We start from the raw sequence: 21183 nt of genomic DNA on the forward strand, positions 1-21183 counted from the left end.
TTTCTTTTTTTATATTTGTCTCCTGCTCTAGAACTTGAAATGACTTCCACTCACTTTGGCTGTGCTATCCAATAGAGGAGTCACAAGTCACATGAGTGGCTGATAAGCACTAGAAATGCAGTGAGACTAGGAACTATAGTTAGCATCTGACTCTAGATGAATTGTAGGTGTAAAAGGCACACAATGTCAAAGACTTAGTATGAAAAATAATATATCCACTAAAAATGATACACAGAGATCACAAGTTGAAATGGCAATCTATGGGGTATACTGAGTTAAGGGAAATATATTATTTAAAATTAATTTTACCCATTTACTTTGCTTTCTAAATGTGGCTATGAGAACATTTAAAGTACAATATGTGGTTTGCATTAAAGTTCTGTTATATGGTGTATCAGTCTGACCTGCATCTGACTTTTTGTGTTGTTGCTGTTTTAGTCACTAAGTTGTATCCAACTTTTTTGCAACCCCATGGATTTTTAACCTGCCAGGTTCCTCTGCCCGTGGGATTTCCCAGGCAAGAACACCAGAGTGGGTTGCCATTTCCTTCACCAGTGGATCTTCCTAATCCAGGGATAAGAACCCGTGTCTCCCACATTGGCAGACGGATTCTTTACCACTGAGCTACCAGGAAGCCCACCTGATTTTCCAAAGGCCTCTAAGACCAGGAATGGGCTTTCTGCGTGGGCTTTCTCAGTGGTAAAGAATCCACCTCCCAATGCAGAAGATAAGAGTTCTATCCTTGGGTCAGGAAGGTCCCCTGGGGAAGGAAATGGCATCCCATTTCAGTATTCTTGCCTGGGAAATCCCATGGACAAAGAAGCCTGGTGGGCTACAGTCAAAGGGGTCACAAAGGAGTTGGATAGGGCTTAGTGACTAAACAAGAACAAAAGCAAGTACACCCTTAAGTTACCACTCATTTATTCATTCACAAAACACTTCAATGAGCATCTGCTTCATTCCAGACCGTGGGATAGTTTCTGGAATTCAGAGAAGTGATGTTGCCTAGAAATACAGATTTTGGAGCTACTGACTTATATAATTAAATCATGGTGGTGATTCACAGTGCCCAGGGAAACTGAATAGCAAATAGGGAAGAAAAAAAACAATTCAAAATAATATTAAATTAATAAAACAAGAGAGGAAGAGGAGTCTGTGAAAAAGATGAGAAGCAACGGCAAGATATTTTAGGAGGAGAACTAAATTAAAACTGGAAATAAGGGTCTTGAACAAATTAGGGAGAATAATCAGTTTTCAGAGGGTACAATCCTCTGTGGTTTTAACCAATATTTAGCTGTAAATTCATGGTGATGATGCAATTGAGGAAAAAATGGCATTATTTGGAATAATTTGATTCAATAAGCTTGTAAAGCATATATTTTGGTTGTACCAACTTCTGAGACATATAGAGACTAACAAACATCAGCTCTAAGATTTTTTTTTCCTAGTGTAGCCAAGAAGATAGATTAGCAATAAAACAACTATAGAGAGGGAGAGAATAGGAGAGCTCCTGGGATAAGAGGGTAATCAGACAAACGAGGGACAATCCTACTGGTAATTGAGAAGTGCATTCAGGTACAACTGACGATGATCTCAACAGACTGAGGTGAAAGCACACAACTGTTCCAATCCACAAGGTGCATGGATGCATGTGGATTTGAGGTGCAGGCTGACAAGAAACCCAGCAAAGTCTTAAATGGCCTTCAGTGGAATGTGGTCATGACTTAGAGTATGAGGAATAACCAATCAGGTGGGGAAAATAAAACATAGAAACTATTAAGATAACATTCAGCTAACACAGTTTCCTCCTGGCCACTCCAGGCACTGCTGCAAGTATTCAATGTCTGGAGTCAATTGTCAGAGGAGAAATGAAAATAAAAACAAGAGTGAACACTGAGGTGGACTGCAGATTTGCTTAACTAAGATGATGTCAGTGGCTGAAAAAGATAAAAGCAGAGAGAGATTTTTACTAGGAGCGAAGACTGTTATTTAAGAGACTCACCTGGAAAATTTGACTATGAAACCCCACCCAGAAGCCTGGTCTCAACACCATGAAAACTTATTTACCAACCTGTGCAGCAGACCTCTAAGGAAAGAAGGCCTCTACATTCACATTTCAGAGCCCTCCCTTAATGTGGATGTAGAGGCTGTGATTATTAGCAACTGCTAAAAGCACTGGATGGCAGCTTAGATAAACAAGAATTAAAGCTACCACAAATAACCAGGGGGTACTGATGTTTGTTTGTGATTCACACAGTCAAAGGCTTTGGCATAGTCAATAAAGCAGAAATAGATGTTTCTCTGGAACTCTCTTGTTTTTTCGATGATCCAGCGGATGTTGGCAATTTGATCTCTGGTTCCTCTGCCTTTTCTAAAACCACCTTGAACAATGGGAAATTTATGGTTCACTTATTGCTGAAGCCTGGCTTGGAGAATTTTGAGCATTACTTTACTAGCATGTGAGATGAGTGAAATTATGTGGTAGTTTGAGCATTCTTTGGTATTGCCTTTCTTTGGGATTGGAATGAAAACTGACTTTTTCCAGTCCTGTGGCCATTGCTGAGTTTTCCAAATTTGCTGGCATATTGAGTGCAGCACTTTCACAGCATCATCTTTCAGGATTTGAAATAGCTCAACTGGAATTCCATCACCTCTACTAGCTTTGTTTGCAGTGATGCTTACTAAGGCCCACTTGACTTCACATTCCAGGATGTCTGGCTCTAGGTGAATGATCACACCATCGTGATTATCTGGGTCATGAAAATCTTTTTTGTATAGTTCTTCTGTGTATTCTTGCCACCTCTTCTTAATATTTTCTCCTTCTGTTAGGTCCCCACCATTTCTGTCCTTTATCGAATCCAACTTTGTATGAAATGTTCCTTTAGACTATGCCAAAGCCTTTGACTGTGTGGATCACAATAAACTGTGGAAAATTCTGAAAGAGATGGGAAGACCAGAACACCTAACCTGCCTCTGAGAAATCTGTATGCAGGTCAGGAAGCAACAGTTAGAACTGGATATGGAACAACAGACTGGTTCCAAATAGGAAAAGGAGTACATCAAGGCTGTATATTGTCAACCTACTTATTTAACTTACATGCAGAGTACATCTTGAGAAACGCTGAGCTTGAGGAAGCACAAGCTGGAATCAAGATTGCCAGGAGAAATATCAATAACCTCAGATATGCAGATGACACCACCCTTATGGCAGAAAGTGAAGAACTAAAGAGACTCTTGATGAAAGTGAAAGAGGAGAGTAAAAATGTTGGCTTAAAGCTCAACATTCAGAAAACTAAGATCATGGCATCCGGTCCCATCACTTCATGGAAAATAGATGGGGAGACAGTGGAAACAGTGACATACTTTATTTTTCTGGGCTCCAAAATCACTGCAGATGGTGATTGCAGCCATGAAATTAAAAGATGCTTACTCCTTGGAAGGAAAGTTATAACCAACCTAGACAGCATATTAAAAAGCAGAGACATTACTTTGCCAACAAAGGTCCGTCTAGTCAAGGCTGTGGTTTTTCCAGTGGTCATGTATGGATGTGAGAGTTGGACTATAAGGAAAGCTGAGTGCCAAAGAATTGATGATTTTGAACTGTGGTGTTGGAGAAATCTCTTGAGAGTCCCTTGGACTGGGAGGAGATCCAACTAGTCCATCCTAAAGGAGATCAGTCCTGAGTGTTCATTGAAAGGACTGATGTTGAAGCTGAAACTCTAATACTTCACATGATGTGAAGAGCTGACTCATTGGAAAAGACCCTGATGGTGGGAAAGATTGAGGGCAGGAGGAGAAGGGGACGACAGAGGATGAGATGGTTGGATGGCATCACCGACTCAGTGGACATGGGTTTGGGTGGACTCTGGGAGTTGGTGATGGACAGGGAGGCCTGGCGTGCTGCAGTTCATGGGGTCGCAAAGAGTTGGACACAACTGAGCAACTGAACTGAACTGAACTGAATGCTTGTTAGCATTCTGGGAGATGTTAAATCCACAAAAATGGAAGTCTCAACAGTGACTTTCAGGCAGCCTAAGCAGTAACTTCAGTCCACAAATGGGGCACATAGGAGAGGGTCACCAGTATTAACTGAGTTCCTCCTGTGAGGCTGGTATTTTCAAGTGGGTTAACTCATTTAATCCTATCAACTAGATTTAGTAAAGAATTCTACAGATCAGGAAACTCACTGTCAGGGCTATAGGCATGGGAAGAATTTGAACCTAATCCTGAAGCAGTTCTCAAGTAGTAGTACCAAGAGTACAGCAGCACCAATTCATTTTACTTTCTCTTCCTATGAACAGCTAGAGGAAAAGATGGATGGACACGTTTACAATGTATTAAGTACCATGGACGGAGGAGCCTGGTAGGCTGCAGTCCATGGGGTCACTAAGAGTCAGACACAACTGAGCGACTCACTTTCACTTTTCACTTTCATGCATTGGAGAAGGAAATGGCAACCCACCCCAGTGTTCTTGCCTGGTGAATCCCAGGGATGGGGGAGCCTGGTGGGCTGCCGTCTATAGGGTCGCACAGTGCTGGACATGACTGAAGTGACTTAGCAGCAGCAGCAGCCTATGCAAGGTATCAGAGCTAGTTTCCTTGATACACATAATCCATACAATAACTTTGATGTATAATGTTGGTTATTTATTTATTTGCCCCTCCCCATTCTTCTATGGGCTTCCCTTGTGGCTCAGCTGGTAAAAAAAATCCACTTGCAATACGGGAGACCTGGGTTCGATCTCTGGGTTGGGAAGATCCCCTGGAGAAGGGAACTGCTCTACCCACTCCAGTATTCTGGCCTGGAGAATTCCATGGACTTATATAGCCCATGGGATCTCAGAGTCAGACATGACTGAGTGACTTTCACTTTCACTTTCTTTCATATCCTTCTATAATAAATTTGGGGAATCAGAAAGAATACATGCAGGAATTATTGAGTTGATCATGACTTTTTTTTCTGCTTCCTTTTGATACTTTGTAATAAAATCAGAGTAGGAGGTAGGCTAATGTTCTTTAAACATAGCTTTCCCACCACTGCTACATATTAGAGCAAGCTGGGGAGCTTTTTAAATAACTAATGCTAAGAGAGCACCCCCAGAGATTCTCATTTGACTGGGCTGGAGCAGGATTTTATTCAAAACCTCCTTCAGTGGTTGTGGGGTGCAGCACGATAATGCCAAAGTTATTTTTTTTTTAAATGCGAGGATGGTCAAAATCACATTAATAGTGGGAGCTTATTTTTCTCAGTTAGAAGTAGAGTGTGTTGTGTTTAGAACAAAAATAGTCACTCTCTCCAGAACTATCTCCTCCTAAGAATTTTAGGAAGAACCTGACAATAGACATGGATAGGCAGAGACTTGCCTGGACATGTAGCCTCTGAATTATTTCTACCATGAAGGATTACTGTCTTCAAAGCCTGAAGACACAGCAAACTTTCCATTACCATTTTCACAAAACTGATGATGGTAGGACTCATGAAAATAAGGTGGCACAGCAGTAAAGAACCTGCCCACCAACAGGAGACAGAAGAGATGTGGGTTGGATCCCTGGGTCGGGAAGATTCCCTGAAATAGGACATGGCAACATCCTCTTGTATTCTTGCCAGAAAAAAATCCCATGGACAGAGGAGCCTGGTGGGCTATAGTCCATAGGGTTGCAAACATTTCGTCACGACTGAGCAGCAACTGAGTACACACACACACACACACGGGAATAAGAAAGGAAAGACGGCCAGGACCTCTTTCTCAACTATGAGAAGCTGAGTTCCCTTAGCAAAAAGAAGGAAAATGGCTGTCTGCTCATTTTGTTTTGTTTTGTTTTAATGTAGTTTCGTTACAATGTTGTGTTATTTTCTGCTATACAGCAAAGTAAATTAGCTATATGTATACATACACCCATTGCCTCTTGGAACTCCCTCCCACCCCACCCTCCATCCCACTTATTGAGGTCATCACAGGTCACTGAGCTGAGCTCTCTGGACTATATATAGCAGGTTCCCACTAGCTATCTATTTTATATATCAATCCTAACCCCCCAATTCGCCCCACAGCCTCTTCCCTTCTTGTGCGCATACATCCATTCTCTACATATGGGTCTCTATTCCTGCTCTGGAAATAGATTTTAAAAAAAAAAATCCAACTTTGCATTTTGTATTGGTGTCTAGCCAATTAACAAACAATGCGATAGTTTTAGGGGAACAGTGAAGGGACTCGGTCATACATATATAGGTATCCATTCTCCCCCAAACTTACCTTCCATCCAGGCTGCCACATATCACTAAACAGAGGTCCATGTGCTATACAGTAGGGAGGTCTTTGTTGGTTATTCATTTTAACTATAGCAGGGATTTTGGGATGGACATGTACACACTGGAAATAGGTCTTAATAGGAGTGAATGGAGAAAATAATGGGGAAAATTCGAGAATCAGAGGGAGTTAGAAGATGGGGCACAGTCCATATGGATAACCTCCGGAGGTTTTAAAATATGAGGTATATACTCTCTCTTTATCCATTTTGGGTGACACAAAGGATGAATTGTGTTCAAGAGCTCCCAGATGCTATTTTTTGCCCCCATATTTTTTTGTTTTACTGATTTGAGCATGTTTTAAGTCCTCTGAGTAAAAGAATAGATAAGTCTCCATTAAAAACAGTATATATTTGGTCTGGGGATGACATTCTTGGAAGGGCTCCGATGAACTTCCTGATCATTGAGTTTGACCCTGTCTCTTCTTTCTCACCTGTGGATGTCAAGGAGAGAAGCCAAAGCTATGAGGCCTGTCTCCCTGGATATCCCTGAAAAGCATACCAGTGCCATAGCTGACAGTAGATTGCAATACCCACTTCTAATAAGACTCAGAGAAGTCAAACAGTTTGCCCAGGTTATGACCCTAGGTGGCTTAGTCAGGATTCAAACCAAAGCCAGTCTAAGTCTGACATCTTTTTTCACACTGTAAACTCTCTTTTTCCTTCCATCATTTTCTTTCAAGGCAACAGAGAAAGTAGGCATAGTTAACTACAGCACTTCTTTTTGTCTAAAAACCTCTTCCTTTAGGTACATTCATTGGGGTACAGGAGACAGTAGATCTTGAACAGGGCAAATAGATCCTGCAGTCTTATTGTCTACTGAGTTTAGGGTCAGAAAGTAAACAAGATGCTTGCCTTCTGTTTCCTTATTGCTACCAGGGCACTTCATTCCAGAGGCCATTGAACTTCTCCTTTTTTTTTTTTTTTTTTTTCCCCTCTCCATTTCTATTGGTTCTAGATACCCTCCAGTAATCCTTTTCAAACTTTAGCAGGGAGCACAGGCTATTGGCCTCCACCCTGGAATTTCTGATTCTCATAGTTTTGGGAGCCTAAGAAAGTCGCATTTCTAACAAGTAAACTTGTGATGCTACTAAAGCTGCTTAGAGACGAGCCTCTCTGGGGCTTACTGCTGCTGCCAAGTTGCTTCAGTCATGCTTACTAGTGGTTCATCAAACTTTAGCACCAACCAGTGATGGTAAAAAAAATTAAGTTCCTGGGCACCACTCTGGCCACTGAATCCTAACCTCTAGACTAAATGATCCCAGGACCTATCATAATTTTTCACTCTGTGAAGTTCTTAGAAGAGTAACAGTAATGAGAGTCCAGTCATGCTTGCAATCTGTTAAATTACTATATCTTCTTCTGTTTTAATTTTCCTGGCCTTTATACCATTTAATGATACCTCCAAATGGCCATTCCTTTTGCTAACGCTCTGGGTTTTGATAGCATTATCATGCCATGGTAGAAAAAGCAGATCATTAGAATTAAGCAGACTTGGATATAAATCCCAGATCTTCCATTTACATGTGTGTTAACTGAAGACAGCATACTTACTTTAATTCTATGATAACTGCATGCCTCTTTCACATACTAAGATGTATCCAAATGCAATATTATTTCTTAAAATGGCACAACAATAGCTTCCTTCTTCATTCATGTGTTCCGTAAGTGTTTGCAATTTTGTTTTCTGACACAAAATATTTCAGATCATAATTGTTTACGGTATGCCACATCCTAGAATTGGGGCACACATTCTTTAGAAACAGGACATTTAATGATTCTTTTTTTTTTTTTTAAATCAAGGTATCATTAATTGCACTGTTAACAATGATGACAGGGTATAGTATATAAGGCCTTGGTGATCTCATTCTCGTGTTGATTTCAATGAAAGAGTAGGAAATGAATAAATTGATTTAATGTAAATTTCCAGATCCACAGGCTTTGAACAAATAAGTGGATATTATCCTCATTTAAAGTCAGAGGAAACAAGGTTTCTGGAACCCTATCTCACAAGGTTGGATACAGGGGTATACTAGCCCATCTTCCGGTCAAGGGCAAAAGCAGAGGCTCCTGCTCCCTTGTTAAGTCAAGCAGGTGTTGAAATTAAAGTTTCTACAAGTGATCGTGGACTCATCGGTGGGGGGTGGGAGGGAAATTGAGTCCTTACATGGGCCACTGCCCACATCAGAAAGTTAATACATTATGTCTGCCAAGGAGGGGTGCTGGGCCAAGCAGGCTGCCTGACCTGGTTTGTGAGAGCGGGAGTTACCTCCAACATCCAGCTGAGGGCTGGGATTTCACAGCAGTCCTGTAAAGTTCTCTTCAAGCAGCTGACCTGAGGAAAATACTACTTCTGTGGAATGAATGTCACAAAATTGCCTTTAAATGATTTGGTAAGGGCAGCCTAGATCTGGCGCTCCCAGGGAAGCAGGAGGATTATGACAGGAATTCACCCTGTGCTTTACAGGCCTGATCTCACTCTTCACAGCTACCTACTGCATAATTATTCAAAATACTATCTAAAAGTGCAATTTTGTTTTATATAGTTATGTATGCAGGAGATCTCAGAGATTTTATGACAGAGAATAATTTCTCTAGACTGATACAGCTAGTAACAGACGGGGATTCAAACCCAAGTCCATTTGATGGCAGAGGCTTTTCTTAATGACTCTGTCTCTGCCCAGAAATCTCTGATATTTTTAATATTATGTTTACAATAATTGGCAAAGTAATGTCTCTGCTTTTTAATATGCTGTCTAGGTTGGTCACAGCTTTTCTTCCACAGAGCAAGCATCTTTTAATTTCATGACTGCAGTCACCATCTGCAGTGATTTTGGAACCCAAAAACATAAAGTCTCTCGCTATTTCCATTGTATCCCCATCTATTTGCCATGAATTGATGGGACTTGAGGCCATGATCTTAGTTTTCTGAATGTTGAGTTTTACGCCAACTTTTTCACTCTCCTCTTTCACTTTCATCAAGAGGCTCTTTAATTCTTCTTTGCTTTCAGCCATAAGAGTGCTGTCATCTGCATATCTGAGGTTATTGATATTTCTCCCAGCAACCTTGATTCCAGCTTTTGCTTCCCCCAGCCCAGCATGTTGCATGATAAACTCTGCATATAAGTTAAATAAGCAGGGTGACAGTATGCAACCTTGACATACTCCTTTCCCTATTTGGAACCAGTCTGTTGTTCCATGTCCAGTTCTAACTGCTGCTTCTTGACATCCATTTTCACAGAAATCTTGACAGATTTCTCAGGAGGCAGGGAAAGTGGTCTTATATTCACATCTGTTTAAGAATTTTCCACAGTTTGTTGTGATCCACATAGTCAAAGGCGTTGAGTAGTCAATAAAGCAGAAGTAGATGTTTTTCTGGAACTCTTTCGCTTTTTCAGTGATCCAACAGACATTGGCAATTTGATCTCTGGTTCCTCTGCCTATTCTAAATCCATCTTGAACATCTGGAAGTTCACAGTTCGTGTACTGTGAACAAAGGTCTGTCTAGTCAATGCTATGGTTTTTTCCAGGTGTGAGAGTTGGATTATAAAGAAAGCTAAGCACCAAAGAATTGATACTTTTGAACTGTGGTGTTGGAGAAGATTCTTGAGAGTCCCTTGGACTGCAAGGAGATCCAACCAGTCAATCCTAAAGGAAATCAGTCCTGAATATTCAATGGAAGGAGTGATGCTGAAGCTGAAACTCCAATACTTTGGCTACCTGATGTGAAGAGCTGACTCATTGGAAAAGACCCTGATGGTGGGAAAGATTGAGGGCAGGAGGAGAAGGGGACAACAGGGGATGAGATGGTTGGATGGCATCACCGACTCGATGGACATGAATTTGAGCAAGCTCTGGGAGTTGGTGATGAACAGGGAAGCCTGGTGTTCTGCAGTCCATGGGGGTCACGAAGAGTTGGACACAACTGAGCGACTGAACTGAACTGATACAATAATTGAGTTATGTGATAAACCCTCATTTCTTGGTTCAATGAATTTTGCCTTATCATAATCAATACTATCTGTTAAAATACAGGTTTGAGGCTTTACTTATAATTTTGACCTGGAACGTAAGTAAGTAAGTAAGTGTAGTCGCTCAGTCGTGTCCGACTCTTTGTGACCCTGTGGACTGTAGCCCACCAGGCTCCTCTATCCATGGGATTTTCCAGGCAAGAACACTGGAGTGGGTTGCCAATTCACAGTAAAGTAAAAAGTGAAAATAAACAACAACAACAACAACATCTGTTTCACTTCTAAATTACTATCACAATACATTATGGAAATGTACTAACATGGCATGTAGCCTCTCATGGAATTTATAGTTGTTTACTAATTTTGATCATGCATCTCCTTTCCTCCTATTCTCCCTCCCTTCCTCCTTCCTTCTCATAGTCCTGAGGAATCCAGTTATATCTGATTTACTCTTATTACTCCTCCCACCATCTCCACATGCTTTTCTCCACTTCTTCTTCAAATGCCTCATTGCAAAATTAGGTCACTGCATTCCTAGATCACTACTTCATAGCCTCCAGTTTCCTGAGAAATCCTTTAAAGAAATAGTGTGGAGACGTGGGGAGGAAAACATCATGGAGAAAAATGATGGCAGTAAGACAAAATTTTAGAGCCCTTATTATGTACTAGGCTTTGGTGTAAGTGCTTATCACATTTCAACTCTTTTAAACTTCACTACAACTTTATGCAATAATAATTGTATTATCCAATTTTACAGATGAGGAAGTAGAAGCTGAGAAAGGTTGTGCTGCCAATGGTTAATAACTAGAAAGTTGTAAAGGCAGGATGTGGGACCAGAGAGTCACTCAAGAGCTCAGAATTTTAACCTCTTTCCTCTGAATTTGGTGATTTTCATAAAAGTTCTCCATAGTGAATCTGTTTCTACACCTTTTTGCTCAGTTCTTTAAATTTTCTTTGAAAATGGTGTAAAATGTCCAAGAAACACCATAGCCTTATTGTTAAATTTGCTGCTTTTACTTCTGAAACGAGAACTTGTTTGTGTCCAAACATAGGTCAAATTTCTCCATTCTGAAACCATAGCAAGGTCTCTACTTTTACAATAAAAAGTGATTTTGGTAAAAGTAAACATGGTATCAGTCAATCAGTTCAGTCACTTAGTCATGTCCAACTCTTTGCGACCCCATGGGCTGCAGCACACCACACTTCCCTGTCCATCACCAAACCCCAGAGTTTACTCAAACTCATGTCCATCGAGTCAGTGATGCCATCCAACCATCTCATCCTCTGTCATCCCCTTTTCCTCCCACTTTCAATCCTTCCCAGTATCAGGGTCTTTTCAAATGAGTCAGTTCTTTGCATCAGGTGCCAAAGTATTGGAGTTTCAACTTTAGCATCAGTCCCTCCAATGAATATTCAGGACTGATCTCCTTTAGAATTGACTAGTTCAATCTCCTTGCTGTCCAAGGGACTCTCAAGAGTCTTTTCCAACAACACAGTTCAAAAGTATCATTTCTTTGGTGCTCAACTTTCTTTATAGTTCAACTCTCACATCCATATATGACTACCAGAAAAACTATAGCTTTGACTAGACGGACCTTTGTTGGCAAAGTAATGTCTCTGTTCTTCAATAAGCTGTCTAGGTTGGTCATAACCTTTCTTCTAAGGAGCAAGCGACTTTTTATTTCATGGCTGCAGTCACCATTTGCAGGTGTTTTGGAGCCCCCCCCCCCAAAAAAAAATAAAGTCTCTCACTGTTTCCACTGTTTCCCCATCTATTTGCCATGAAATAACGGGACCAGATGCCATGATCTTCGTTTTCTGAATGTTGAGTTTTAAGCCAACTTTTCACTCTCTTTCATTTTCATCAAGAGGCTCTAGAGGAAGTTTTATGTTTATATAACTTAACATAGAGTCTTTTTGTTTAAAATATAGAAGTCAAGTTACCACAGCATTCTATATCATGATTTGATTCATGATTCAAGACAGGTACACTTATATATTGAATCTGAAAATTAAAATAGTCACAGGAATATAACAAAACAGAATGCTACTCACAGGTACAGAGAACAAACAAACCTGAGGAGAGGGCTGGTAGGTGGAAAAATATGAGTGAAGCAGATTAAAAGGTACAAACTATTAGGTATAAAATAGTTAGAATACCAAGATGTAATGTATAGTATAAAGGATATTGTCAATATTTTATAATAATTTTATATAAAGTATGAACTATAAAAATATCAAATTACTATGTTGTATGCCTGAAGCTAATATTATATTGTAAGTTAAGTATACTTCAGTAATTAAAAAAAAAAAAAAAAGACAGGAGCCCTGCAAATACAAATCAGTCTCTAACTCACTGCATTGCTAACAAACTAACTATAAAAGCCACATTTTGACTAGTTATACTTTAAAAATGAAAACAATACAACAAACAAATTTGTGTGTTATCTCCTATCTGATAGAAAAGTGGGTAAACTGGAATCACTATGACTTCTGGAATTATGAAGGATTTCAATTAACACCTGGCCACTAATGAGCTGTGGGACATGACATTACCCAGCTTCAGTTCCTCTAATGGGGTTAAGGGTCTCAGAGGAGCTTGAGAAGAATTAACTGCATAGGAGGTACATTTAGTACTCTGTCATGCAGAAGACTGAAGGCAAAAGGAAAAGGGGCCAGCAGAGAATGAGATGGTTAGATAGCATCATCAAGTCTGCGGACCTGAATCTGAACAAACTCTGAGACATAGCAGAGGACTGAGGAGCCTGGCGTGCTTCAGTCCATGGGGTCGCCAAGAGTCAGACATGACCTGGCAACAGTGACAACAACAAAAACATGCAGGAGGGATTTGATGCTACCTCACCCCTAACTTCTTTCTTTTCCCTTCACTTCCAGGGCCAGTTTCTCTACAGTCCACATGCCTAAACGCCTTCCAGGCTCAAAAAGACTACAGAATCTTTGTAGTATTTAAGTTTCCCTCTGACAGATACTCCCTCTTCAAATTTGAAAATTCCCATAGCAACTTCCATTTGTCAAGTCCTTATTCTGTGAATTCTGAATCCAGAAACTTAGGTATCACTTATAGCACATTTCATCAAAACACTCCAGTCCTTAATTAGGAAATTCACAACTATTAAAGTAAAATCCAGCAATACTGTGTGTTTCCTCTCTGCACATACACTTGCTGAGGTCTTTCATTCCCTTTGATTGCCCCTCTGTTCATTTCTTCTTCTGTCTCCCACCTCCCAGTGTGTGTTATATAGTTCACTTTAGCTGTATTTTCCTTTTTTCCCTTCCATCCTGTAAATAATCTACAGTCGTCCCACAGTATCCAAGAGGGACTGGTTCCAGGATCGGCCACAGGTAGCAAAATCCAAGGGCACTCGACTCCCTAGCGCTCTGTATCTATGAGTTCCTTACCTATGAATTCAACCAGCCTCAAATGTAAAACATAGTACACAGAATTGCAGATACTGAGGGTTGACTGCACTTTCTTTCCTACATTTGCTTTTTCCTTTCTCATTCCTTCCTCAGAAGTTCATCTGGGTAAATAAAGGGAATTATGAAGGCAGTGACCATACTGTCATAAGCACATTTAAAGAAGTAATGAGAAATTCAAATGAGAATTTACAAATGAATAGGTCTATTGAGCTACATACACAGTTACTTACCCCTTTGCCTCCTTCTATCCTGCTCTTCATTCTATGAGCACTTGAGGACTTTACCTTAACCTGACCTCTATGTCTGACAATATTTGACCTAGAAATGCTGGTCATTTCTGCCCCAATCCTTTGCTCTCATTGTAGAGGCCTGCACTGCCTTTTCACTTTTCACCATCACAACCTCAACTGAGATGACCCTGTCCCAGTCCACTGCTAACTGGACCAGAGGCAAATTTCCCTCTCAAAGAGAGTCCATCATGTTCTTTCTCACAGGAACTTGGAATCCAGCCTCACTTTGTTCAGTCAAGCTCTGTTTTTAAATCAGAGGTAAAGAGTAGCCAGGTATGGGGAAGCTTTATTTGGACATGAGTTTGCAGAAGCAGAAAAAGACACAGGTAATTGACTGTGAAGAAAGATGAGAGAGAGAGAGAGACAGAATTAGAGAGAGGAGATTATGGTGTCCTGAGAAGAGCACAGCTAGCTTCAATTCAACAGCATTTTGCTCCTTGGCTCCTGGCTCAAGGGAGGCCTGACTGACTTCCCTGTACTTGGGCCCCATTATAAACCTTTGTGTTTTGTTTAAACTCTTCTGTAAGAATTATGTACCTTATTTCAAGCAATTTCTGAAAGAAATGACATTAGACATGGAGATGACAAGGCTATAGATTTGGTTCACATAAATTTCTATCCCTGAAGAATCATGTTAGAAAAACATGATACCATTTCATCAAAGGCTGCTTTGATGCATTGGCAGTAGGCTTTGTGAAATATTTAGACTCATATGTCATCAATTCTCAAACTAAAACTAAATTGGACTCTTCAGTAGTTCAGTAACTAGAGTTGGATATCGCTATCTATAAAATGACAAAATTGGATAAATAGGCCAGAATTTGAGAGAGGAGGGAATATTTTTTAAGGTGTGATTTGTTTGGACACAGACCAAGCTAGATACGAGATTCAGGTCTCACTGAAATTTTGGGCAAGTTCTTTAATGTTAATAAGTCATGTTTTCCTTTCTGTAAAACTTGCATTAAGTGTTCATTTTTTAGGTAAGGATTATGAAGGAAAAAAAGCAGAGAAGCAAAAAGAAAGAGAGGAAAGAGAAAATAAAAAGAGCACAGGAAAAAGTTTGAAGTGGAAGCAAGATATGAGAAAAGCTCCATTAGAATTGTTACGCGCCGGCTCAGTCTAAAGCACTTACAGACTGATGTGTATACATAAGAACATTTAATCCATACACTTGAAGGAATAGGCATGATTCATAGCTTTCACCATTCATCCTTTCCACATGGCTCTTTATAAGTACAATTTTCATTCCTGCACTGGTTATTTTATTTTGCTCATATATTTTCTTTTTAGCATTTGATGGTATAGACAGACCATTCACACTCATGGTTGTTCAAATCTTACTGACCCTATTCTGAGTGTTTTGGATACTCTGGGTTTTTATTTCAAACAGAGAAAATAAACATCTAATTCACTGATATATTCTAGACAGACTGTATAAATTCAGTTACTCAGTTATTCAGCAACCTTGCTAAATACCTAACTAATTTGCAGTTTCACTTCCTATTTAATATATTTCCTCCAGTTTTTCTAGGTAACAGAAGTTCCCTAGAAACTCCAGATTTTATATATTCATTACACAACATGGCTTTTCCACAATGGAAATATCAATACCACATTAGGAGACGGAGCTCCCTGGGAAGAGATCATGTATTAGTATAACACAGTAGGGATTCTGATCTGATGCCTGATGCTCTTGTGTGGAGTGTGAAGTACCTGCAGCTCTGTTCTTACACTGGCTCTAACTGTGCTATATCCACCCTCTCACCTTACAGCAGCTTTTCCCGCTTTATTTTTCTAGTCCTTCTCTTAGGGAAAATAATGAACCTTCAGTCCTTATTTATATAAAAAATTGCTTTTTTTTTTAATTGAGAATCTAAATCTTAGTTCATACTCTAATTCTAAAATTAATTTACAAGATTTTACATCAGATTTTAAACATTTAAAAGAGCCAGGTCTGGGAAAGCCATATTTGGCCATGTGTCAGCAGAAGCCAAAAAAAGCGGAGGTAATTGATCACGGAGAGAGATGGAAAAAAGGGGAAGATGTAATCCAGCTGTACATGCATTATGCTTAGAAATCTCTCTAATTCGATTGCTTTTCAGGGTTTTTTACCCTTAAATCCATAAAATGGCACTGATAACACATATACCATTTTACCATGGATGATGCTATGTGTATACAATATGAGAAGACAAAAGTTCTGTACCATGAAAGTAAAAATGCTAATGTAAGTTTCATTTTATTCTCTTATGAAAGTTAATGGCAAATAAGAAATTGTCCACATTACTTATACTGTTTTATTCTTATGTCCCTCGTTTCAAATATGCTGGATTTAAATATGTGTGTGTGTGTGTGTGTGTGTGTGTGTGTATATATATATATAAAGAGTTACATGACCTTTAAACTATTACAAGGGATTTCCATTGCCTTTCTCCTCCGCCTCTTCCTCCTCATCATAGTAAGAGTGTGATAATAAATTTTATATTATGACTTCTCAAGGAAATTATAAATGTAGAAAAGGTTGAGTTGTTTGATAATGGGGAAAGTCAGATTTTTGCCTTATCTACACCTGCATACCATTGCCAAAGTCCCCTATCACTTTAACTCTGTGTTTGAGTAGTGTGATACTGATTGCCATGCTGCAGAAGCCAGCCCAGCAGCCTGCATCCTCTGGAGAACTGCTAATTGTGGAGGCACCGGATGGATGACTGACAGCCAGCACCTAGTGCTTTTTTGACAATGCTCTCACTTGTCATTAATTCTCCATCTTCCCTCCCGTTAGTGGCTGCCGGTTTTCAACCTGATGCCCAGCTGCCAATCAGCTACCAGTTATTTTTAATTAAGACCACTCACAAATTTCCCTCACGTAATGTTCATGGAAAGAAGGGGAATCCTTTCATTAATAATCGAATTTCACGTGTAAATTGCCTTAATCACACTTGTCTGGCGGTCCTGTAATGTGCTACAGAGAAGCAGCACTTTTTCTTGTTCAGTCATGCATGGAATCCACACCTTACCTCTCAGATCCACAGCCACAATTATCTGTTTTTATTTTTGTCTCATTAAACCTGCAATTTCTTTCAGAAACTGGATATTGACTGCCCCAAACCTTGAACTCCACTGTCCATGAACAGATGTCATTGGCTTCCCTTGGGTCAAAATTTGACATGGTTTTTCAGGAATCACTTACAAAGAATACTGTGGGGTTAGCAATAATGACTCTCTGACAATGAATATACTCTGTCTTGTTATGATCTGACAAGTATCAGAAGACATATGGGGGTTCACATTTAAAGCTTACTTGAATGCAGGCATCAAAATAACTTCAATATGTAGAGCATAAAATAAGATCCTTTGATTTAGATCATTGTTTCTGCTTCTTATTTTCTAAAAACATTCTTACAAATACATACCCATAAATGGAGGAAAATTTTTCTTTTTAAAAAAATTATTGCTGCACTATGGGATAGTCAGGACCTTATGTGAAGTTTTGAGTTTAAAAATGATGTAATCTAGACTGTATACTCATGATTAGAAACCATTTCCAAATTTTTCTGAGCTTGAAATCCAAAACACACTTTGGGCTTATTATATTCACCTGGAGATTGACAAAGTGTGAGAGAGTCTTTTCAATCTTCGAATTGCAAAATGTTCGAAAACTCACAGCTATGGAAAGTTTTATATAATGGAAAGGAAAAACCTCACCAAGCATTCAGTCACATCAAACCAAAGACCACTAGAGCTCCTGTTTTCACATCTGTAGGACCTGGTTGAAGAGTCCTGCCTGTGCATGAGTTTCATTTGTTCCTATTTTTTCTCTAAATCAAAGTCTTGACCATGGCACTGTGCTAAAAAATCTTTCAATGGCCCTATCCCTTAGCATGTTACAAGTTCATACTTTCTATGTATAGTCCAAAAGGACCTCATTAAACAGCCCTCCCCTCCGTATTCCCGTTTCGCCCTTTTGATTTTGACTGACGTCTGAGTACTCAATATGCATGGCACTCTTCCACGTTCTTTTATGTGAATTATGTCATTTAATTCTCACAACATATGTGTTTGCAGATGCATAAAACTGAGAATTAGAGAGATGCTATAATTTGCTTAATGTCATAATAACTGGCAGAGCTAGAACTGGATCCCATAAATTCTCCTGTCATAGCCTGTGCTCTTGAGGATTATGCTGTGTGGGTATCCTAAGATTTAACAGTAAGAGGTTACTACAAACATACTATCCAACATACATCATCACTGTACATATTTAGTGATTCCACACTTTATTCCATTCTTCCTTTCTGACATGCACATGACCCCAGTGTTTTTCATTCACTGTGTGAGTTTTTCATTGTTCCTGACTCTTTCCCTCATAATTTCCTCAAAGAAAGTATATTTTAACTTTGCACTTCTAGTGCCTGGTGGAGGATATATAGTACATACACTGAATACATAATCATGTTTTTCTGTAGATAAAGACATATTTTTCATTGAAGTGAAGAAAACGCAGAATCATAATGAGGGGACAGGAGTTCAATGTGAAGAATACCATGATGGATAATTTCATAGAAGACAGAAAACATTTCCTGTGTACCAGTCACTTTCACACAGTATACTGTATTTGAGCTTTTAATCATATGTAATACGGTTACATATTCTTTTTTTTTTTTTGTCAAATGAATTTAACTGTTCTATATCTTTAACTATCTTTATCTAGCTATACATAAAGAAAAATACACCTGAAATTATAGAAGCCTGAATCTTCAAAAGTAGTTTTGTTTTGTTTTTTCAGATATAGGAACTTTGTTTTTTTTTTTTTTTTGAGGTTTTGATTTTTTTTTTCTTTTTTTTATTATTATTATTATTATTTTTTTCCAGTGGGTTTTGTCATACATTGATATGAATCAGCCATGGATTTACATGTATTCCCAATCCCGATCCCCCCCTCCCACCTCCCTCTCCACTCGATTCCTCTGGGTCTTCCCAGTGCACCAGGCCGGAGCACTTGTCTCATGCATCCAGCCTGGGCTGGTGATCTGTTTCACCATAGATAGTATACATGCTGTTCTTTTGAAATATCCCACCCTCACCTTCTCCCACAGAGTTCAAAAGTCTGTTCTGTATTTCTGTGTCTCTTTTTCTGTTTTGCATATAGGGTTATCGTTACCATCTTTCTAAATTCCATATATATGTGTTAGTATGCTGTAATGTTCTTTATCTTTCTGGCTTACTTCACTCTGTATAATGGGCTCCAGCTTCATCCATCTCATTAGGACTGGTTCAAATGAATTCTTTTTAATGGCTGAGTAATATTCCATGGTGTATATGTACCACAGCTTCCTTATCCATTCATCTGCTGATGGGCATCTAGGTTGCTTCCATGTCCTGGCTATTATAAACAGTGCTGCGATGAACATTGGGGTGCACGTGTCTCTTTCAGATCTGGTTTCCTCAGTGTGTATGCCCAGAAGTGGGATTGCTGGGTCATATGGCAGTTCTATTTCCAGTTTTTTAAGAAATCTCCACACTGTTTTCCATAGCGGCTGTACTAGTTTGCATTCCCACCAACAGTGTAAGAGGGTCAGATATAGGAACTTTTATTTTCTGCTCTTCTCATTGCTCTTTTTCTTTAATTGCATAATAAAACTAAAGGACAAAAAAAACTATCCCTGTGATATAACTTGCTTACTAGATAGAGTCTGAGAGCTTTTGTACAATTAACTGTATACCATTCTGGAGTTTAAAACTTAAGTCATACTGGAAGGAAAGATCACAGGCACAGCATAAAAAATAATCATTGATACCAAGGGGGGAGACGATATCAACTATCAATAAGGTAAAATATAGAATAAGAAAAGATGCATAACATGCATTTCCCTGCTAATTTATTCAAGCCACTAAAAGGTTTATTTCATTCACATACATTTAATCACCCTTATCCCACCAAACACTTAGCTATTGCCAATGTGGCCCTTAATTTGAGAAGTGGCAAATTAATTCAGCAAATTCTCATGGACTTTCTTCTACATATCCAACAGTAGTCATTTTATATGTCATCTATACAACAACCTAATGAGGTAAACACTGGTATTAACAACGTTACACAGATGAGAAAACTGAAAACCAGGATGATTAATGTAACTTCTAATGATTATTAATAAGTAGCTGAGTAAAGCTTCTGAGTGACACATAGTTTCCGGACCATTTGAAGGAAGATTAAGAAAAAAAAGTACAGTTGCAATGCATATACAAATGAGACTGTAAAAGCAGAAATGAGAGCCCAAAAAATTCAACTAGAGGAGAACCCAAATCACAGATGTTGATTTTAAAATAAATTAAAAATAAATAATTCTAATGATGTTAAGTGTCATATAGGCAGTCTTTATATTTTATGTTGTTCTCTTTTTGTATCTCACATCATATATTCCCCACTCCTTATCTAGTCCCGTGATGATGTAATCAATACTTCCAAAAGAGTATTTAGAACAGAATTTCAGCATTTTTATAGAAGGATTAACTAAACGTGTGGCAAATTAAAAATGGGTCATACAAATGTTGACACTTCTCTCATTGACAGATGGGGTATCTCTCACCTCCCTTTGGCTCTGAGAAGGCCTGTGACTGCACTGATCAACAGTGTACAGCAGATGTGACATGCCGCCAGTTCCGTGCTCTGCCAGGTCCGTGCCTAGCTTTGCAGAAGACAGACAGCTTTTGTCTTGTTCTCTTGGAGCCCTAAGCTGTGATAGAAGTCTGACTACTCTAAGGCTGCCACATCCTGAGAAAGCCCAAGCTAGCCATTTGGAGAGTTGGTATGGGGATGAAGGAGGAGAGAAAGAGACAGAGAGATGCCACCAGGTATGCTGGTCTTTCTAGCTTCCACAAGATTCCAGACATCATGGAATGGAAACAAATGGTCCCTGATGTGTCCTGTCCCACAGAATATTAAGACCCGTTTTTAATAAAACTGATGGTTTGTATAGTTTGTTACACCAGGACAGAGAATCAATGCCTCTCCCTTCTGAGGTTAGAAGAATTAAGGAACTGTCAGCAGGTCTTTCTTCCTGTCCTCTCTTGCTTATCTCCATTCCACGCTGCATTTTTTGATCCTGGATGCAAGGGCATTTATTCCAAGATGACCTTCTGTTAGTAAAGGGAGATTCAAGCTGTGAATTGGGGTC

This window comes from Dama dama, chromosome 4 (genome assembly GCF_033118175.1).
Source record: "Dama dama isolate Ldn47 chromosome 4, ASM3311817v1, whole genome shotgun sequence".
NCBI lineage: Eukaryota > Metazoa > Chordata > Mammalia > Artiodactyla > Cervidae > Dama > Dama dama.